Source organism: Dromiciops gliroides, chromosome 3 (genome assembly GCF_019393635.1).
Source record: "Dromiciops gliroides isolate mDroGli1 chromosome 3, mDroGli1.pri, whole genome shotgun sequence".
NCBI classification, from domain to species: Eukaryota; Metazoa; Chordata; class Mammalia; order Microbiotheria; family Microbiotheriidae; genus Dromiciops; species Dromiciops gliroides.
The window spans coordinates 381,443,390-381,449,747 of record NC_057863.1 but is presented as its reverse complement, the minus strand read 5'-3'; positions in this window follow the sequence as shown (position 1 = coordinate 381,449,747).

The following is a 6,358-nucleotide window of genomic DNA, read 5'->3' as shown; positions in this document are numbered from 1 at the left end:
AAAATCTTCTGAGCTTGTTTAACATCTCTCTTTAGTGCCCTTCAATTCTCATTCCTTTGTCTTCAGCATTCAGACCTTGCTCCAGAACAAGGTTTCCTAGATCAGCCTAGGAAAAACCACTAATTGGGCTCAGTGGAAATATATGCAGCATCTTTCAGCATGATAAATAAGGATCCAAGACCGTGGGAAATGCAAGTTAAAGCACTAGCCAACCAAACTAGGAACGTATCTTAAGCACAGGTACCAAGCAAAAGCTTTTGGGAGCAATTCAACAAGAATTTAGTGGGAATGTTCTATGTTCCAACTGTTGTAAATACAATATAAAAAACATAACCATACCTACCCTCAGGGAGCTTATATTCTACTGGGGAAATAACAGATAGATACATGTATATGAAAAATACACACAAAGTAATTCCCAGTGTCCAGGAGGATACTAAAAACCAGAGGAAATCAGGAAAAGCCTAGAGTGGGAGGTAGCACTTTGTTGTTTGTCCTTCATTCTCAAACAGGACCATGACATCAGAAGATGATGTCATTACTTGCACTGAATTGGATTTAAGTTGAGGAGGGCTGTGCAAGGTCACCAACCTCACTCTCTTCTCCAGAACCCTCTGGGTCCAGTGGCAGGATGACTAGAGATGGCCCCAGATAGATTTAAGGCAATTGGGGTTAAGTAACTTGCCCAGGGTCACACAGCTAGTAAAGTGTCTGAGGTGAGATTTTAACTCAGATACTCCCTACTTCAGGAGCAGTGCACCATCTAGCTGCCCCAACTAATGATTAAGGAAATGCAAATTAAAACAACTCTAAAGTTCACTATCATACCATCAAAATGGCAAAATTGGCAAAAGAGAAAAATGACAAATACTGGAGGGGATATTGGAAAATAAGTACATTGATGCACTGTTAGTGCCACTGTGAAATGATCTAATCTTTCTAGAAATCAGTTTGGTAATATGACCAAAAAAAAAAAAAGCTATTAAGTTGTGCATACCCTTTGACCCAAAGGGTCTCCCAAAGAGATTAAAGAAAGAAGAAAAATCCTATGATATATATTCTTTTCTTTTTTCTCTATATACATATATATAATGAGAATATAATATAATATATAATGAGGAGCAAAGAATATTCCAACTCTCCCACCTTGACTGGTGAACAGAGGAGAATGAGTGAAGGGGCAGTCAGTACTGGAAAGGGTGGCCAGAGAGACTGTGCCATCAAGGAGAAGCTAGGAGTACAATTTAAATAGCACTTTATATGCATTATGCCATTTGATCTTTATAACAACCCTGTAGTGTATATTTTATTATATCCATTTTAAAGATGAAGAAACTGAGGCTCAAAGAGTTCAAGTAACTTACCCATAGCTAGCAAAAGTTAGAGTTATATTCAAGCCTTTCTGATTTAAAGTTCAATACTCTATCCACCATGCTACTCTGTTTCTTTGGTTAAAGTGTTAACACCTAGATTGATCGCAGAGACCAAGAAAAGATTTCCATGCCTGAATTCTGTTCTTTAATTGGAATTCTAGTATTCCAATTATTAAACCATTCATGACTTCATTACTGAACATTTTAGCCCTTCATAACCTAGCCCTCCCCTACCTTTCCAGACTTCTTACACCTTATTCTCTGACACATACTCTTTGATCTAGTGATACTGGCCTCCTGATTGTTCCACGAACAAGGGACTCCATCTCTCAGCTCTGAGCATTTTCTCCAGCTATTCCCCATTTATGGAACACTCCTTCCTCATCTTAGCCTACTGACCTTCCTGGATTTTTTTAAGTCCCAGCTAAAATCCCACTTTCTCTCAGAAGCCTTTCCCAATCCCTCTTAATTCTACTGTCTTCCCTCTCAATTATTTCCTATTTTTCCTGCATATAATTGGTTTGTTCATATATGTTTGCCTCCTACCTTTATAAGATTGTGAGTTCATTGAGAGTAGGACATGTCTTTTGGCTCTTTTTGTATCCCCAGCACTTAACACAGCACCTGGAACATAGTGGGTGATATGTGTTTATTAACTCTTTAATGACTATTTGCCAGAAAAAGTCATTTGTTTGATTATAATCAATAGTGACATTACATCAAGTCACTGGCAAGTTTACAGTCATCTCTACTAGAAACAAACATCCAAAGCTACCAGAAAAGCACTACCCAAAGAAAAGTATTATATTCCATGTTTAAATTTGTCATTCTGGCATACTGGGTAAGATGGAAGGGTCTGGAACATAAAAACATAGGACATGTAGAGGGAAATCCCCTAGGTCACTGCTCTGTCGGAGAAGACAACTACAAAAACACTACAAAGCTGAGGAAGCTTTCTTCTGAGGGAAGAAGAGAGTAGAGTGGGAACAGACTTGGAGAAAGTCAATTGGTATGTGACTGCTGCAGAGATCAGAGGAGTGGAAGGCAGAAAACAAGGTTCTGATTTTAACTAATAATTCTTGCTAAACTTATGTTAAGTCCAATTTTTCCTGCTTATTAAAGAAGCACAAGTCATATCATCATCTTCTTAACTTCAGTACCCTGGAAGAAAGCTCCAATTGCCCCACCCTTGTTATGGCTCTGATTATCAGGGTAGATTCAATAACAAGACAGCCAAATTAAGACAGATGAAAATGTGTTGTAAGCCTCTCTGCAGAGGGTGTATCTTGGAAGAGAAATTCCAAAAACATATATCCCATTAAAAATTGAAACCAGCAACTCATTTGCAAAGTCATCATTTCCAAAACAGCCAAGACCCTCTGTTTTTAATGCCCATCTGAACTTCTCCTAGCATAGTTATAGAGTAAAACTTTCTTCAGTATAGCCATTCCTGCCACATTTTATTTGCATTGTGGGAACATCAGCAGCCCCCAGAGTAATTATAAATTAGGTTTATTCTGAGATGAGAGGAAAAGAGCAGAAGTAGTCCCTGCTGTGACTTAATGTTGTGAGAGTTTATTTCTTTGTTTTAGTGGGAACCCATTTTGATGGGACAAAAAAAAAGATAAATGCATTTTCCCCTGATACCCATTTTCACTTGCATTTTTTTACAAAAATGTATCCAAATAATCCTTCCAGATGTACTCAGATCAAATGGGGACATTGGCTAATTGACAAAACAAGGTTTCCATCTGTTACATCAATTGGGAGGCAGAAAATGGGAAGACAAAAAAGAAAAATGAAAAACCAAACCAACTTTGCCTATAAGCACTGATGAATGATGCATGGAGGTTAGTCAATGAGATGTTATCATCCCCAAATGACTAACAACTGAGGTTGCTCCAAGGGAATGACAGCAGATTTGGAAGTAAGCATAACCTATAATCTCCCACAGCTTTCATGGCAGGGAAAAACAATGATTTCCTAGTACCTATCAGCTCAAATCCAAATCTCTCAGCCTAACAATCTAGGCATTCCATGATATGCTCCTATCTGATTTTGTATTACCCTACCAGATTATTTTTATAGTCACTTTATTCTCCTCCCAGTAGTCACATCCAGCCCAATTCCCCACACCTTGCCTTGAGTCACTCATTCTGCATCCCCTTCTTAGAATATTCTTCTCCTGATTTTCCCCATTATCTAGAAAGTTCAAGCAGCCTACAGTCTTTCATTCAAGGTCTCTTCTAATCTGATCTCAATTTACTTCCCACTTACCCACACACACATAAACACACTACTTCAGCCAAATTGTTCTATTCAGGGTTCATGGAATACACAATAAGTTTTCCTGACTCTAGGATACTTTTCTTCTTACCTCCTCCAACCCACTTCCTATCTATTCAAAACCTTCCCATCATTCATTACTCATTTTAGCTCTACTTCTCTGTAAATTTTTCCCTAATCTCCCAGCCTAAAATAATCCCTCTGTACTCCTATACCAGTTATCTATATAATTCACTTAGCAATTACACATCATGAACCTACATACTGAGCTGTTGTTTTTTTATTTTATTTTAAAACGGTTTAAATGTTATTGCTATTTAATTCCCATATTGGTCTCTCTTGTTTCCTTAATAAGATTGATTGTAAACTCTTTGAAGACAAGAACCATGACATGTTTTGGCATGAATAGTCATATCTTACAAATAATAGGTACTTCATCAAAATTTGTGGATTTCTTTTAATTGCCAAATCTTATCCATTCTACAGAATCTCATTCATGATCTGTTCACTCTATGATGCCTCTCCTAATAATACTGTGGAAATTTATTTTGATTTGGGGACCCTACCTTTAGACTGAAATTAGAAAGCCTTAGGCCCTAAGGGTCTCTTCTGTGTGGGAGGTGCTGGTGCCCCTCCCCCTCTGCTTCAGCTGAGCCAAAAAGGCCCTTGGGCTGTATAAGATGCCAGGTCAGATAGCTGAGGGGAAAAAGCCCCCAGCTCCCTCTGCCCTGAGCAGAGGTATCTAAGAGATTTTGGGCTTGTCCAGGCTGGGCTCTGGCATAGCCTGTGCTGAGGCACGTGATGCTCGAGTGTGCCCCCAGCCCCAGCCGCAGCCCTGGCTAGCGGATTAGCTTGGTGCGTGGGTGCAAAAAGCCCCGAGATTTGAGTGGAGAGAAGAAAAGGTATATATAGACCTGGGAGTTAGATTGGGGGGAGGGGCAGACGAGATACAGAGGCTACGAGGACGCAGGAGAAGGCTAAAGGACTAGTAGCAAGGAGGAAAGGCCGGGTGGACAAGATTAAGAGAAAGAATGGGAACAGAGAAAAGAGGGGCTGACAGGAGGCCGAAGGACAAGGTAGAGAGACTGGGCGGACAAGATTAGAAGTTCCAGGCGCAGCTGGTGGGAAAGAGACACAGTGGAAAGAGATGCACTGCAATGCAGTCAGGTTGTACATTTTATTTCCCTGTATTCTTAATTTTAAATAGTATCTCATAAATAAACTCTGCTTGTATTATTTAGTTAAGAGGCTTCTTAATCCTTTGCTTATCAATTTTGGGAGTGGAGCAGTGTGGTAGAACTTTATAAATGGTCCATGTTAAATTAATAGCAGTCAGATGGTCAAATAGTCAAAAGTCACCAGATTAGTCTCCCATAGATTAGCCGCCAAATTAGTCATAGTCATTTAAAATATTTCTACAATACCCTTCTGATTTAGCCCACCTGCCAATATAATTTAACAGGGTATGGCCTCTGTCCATGCTACATCTCCTGGAGCCATAGGAGCCTGAGAGTTGGATAAAGGTGGAAACCAAAGGTACATGACCAGGCCTTAAAAGGACTCAGCAAGTCTTCACACCAGAGGTACTAGTCCTCCCTGAACATAGCTTGGTCAGACATCAAAAACATTCAGTTCATCTGCTTCATCCTGGGCCTTGACTTTTGTCCTGCCACTGGATTTCAGTGACTCAGAAAGAAAGAGTGATCCTTACAACTCTGTACAACTTGGACTCTTTAATCCAATTAATTTAATCTAGTGAATTCACAAGTCAAGATATCAACCATGATGTCAATAGTCCTCTTCGAAAATGAAGAACAAACAACAATTAGGCATACTCCACAATTCAACTCAGCTCAACAAATATTCCCTGATACACTCCCAAATTCAAAGCACTGTGTTAGGCAATGATAACACTACATTTTTATAGTTAGTTAATTGTCAACAAGCATTTTTAAACACTTAACTAGGGATACAAAGAAAGGCAAAAAGCACAGTTCCTGAGGTGCAAAGCCAATATGGCAGAGAAAAGACAGGAAATCACCTGAACTCGCCCAAAGTCTCCTTTAAACAACTTTGAATAATGCCTCAAAATGAAATCTTGAGCAGTAAAACCCACAAAGGGATGAGGTAAAACTATTTTCCAGCCTAAAATAGCCTAGAAAGTGAGCAGGAATGGTCTATCACATCAGAGGGAGAGTGGAGCACAGTCTAGCACAGGCAACACCTGGAAAGACAGAAACAGGGTCCTCAGCAAGCCAGGAGCAGGCCTTGTGGCAAATTGAATTGGCAAAGATGGCTTCTGGAGCTCTTATCCTATAGACAGTAAAGGAGTCAGATAACCAGTCAGAAGGAGATTACAGGGGTTCCTTTGCTGGCCCTGGGTAAAAGACTTTGTTGCATTGCCCATGAGTGGATCTGGATCACAATCCTGGGTCATAGTCCCAGGCCAAGGAAGAGCACTAGCACACCACAGCTTGTGGATGCAGGCATCAGAAACCCTGTTCTCAGTTCTAAAGTGGAAAGGAGTGCTTTTGATTCCTCAAAGACCAGAGCACAGGCCAGGAAAGTAGTAAAGACACCTCTCCTTAGATCATACCACCTTGGAAGAACTGAAAACAAAATTACCACCCACAAACTAAATATGAAAATAGCTGTACAAAAAACCTGAAACTTCGGGCGGTGCCCCTTCTACTCCAGGA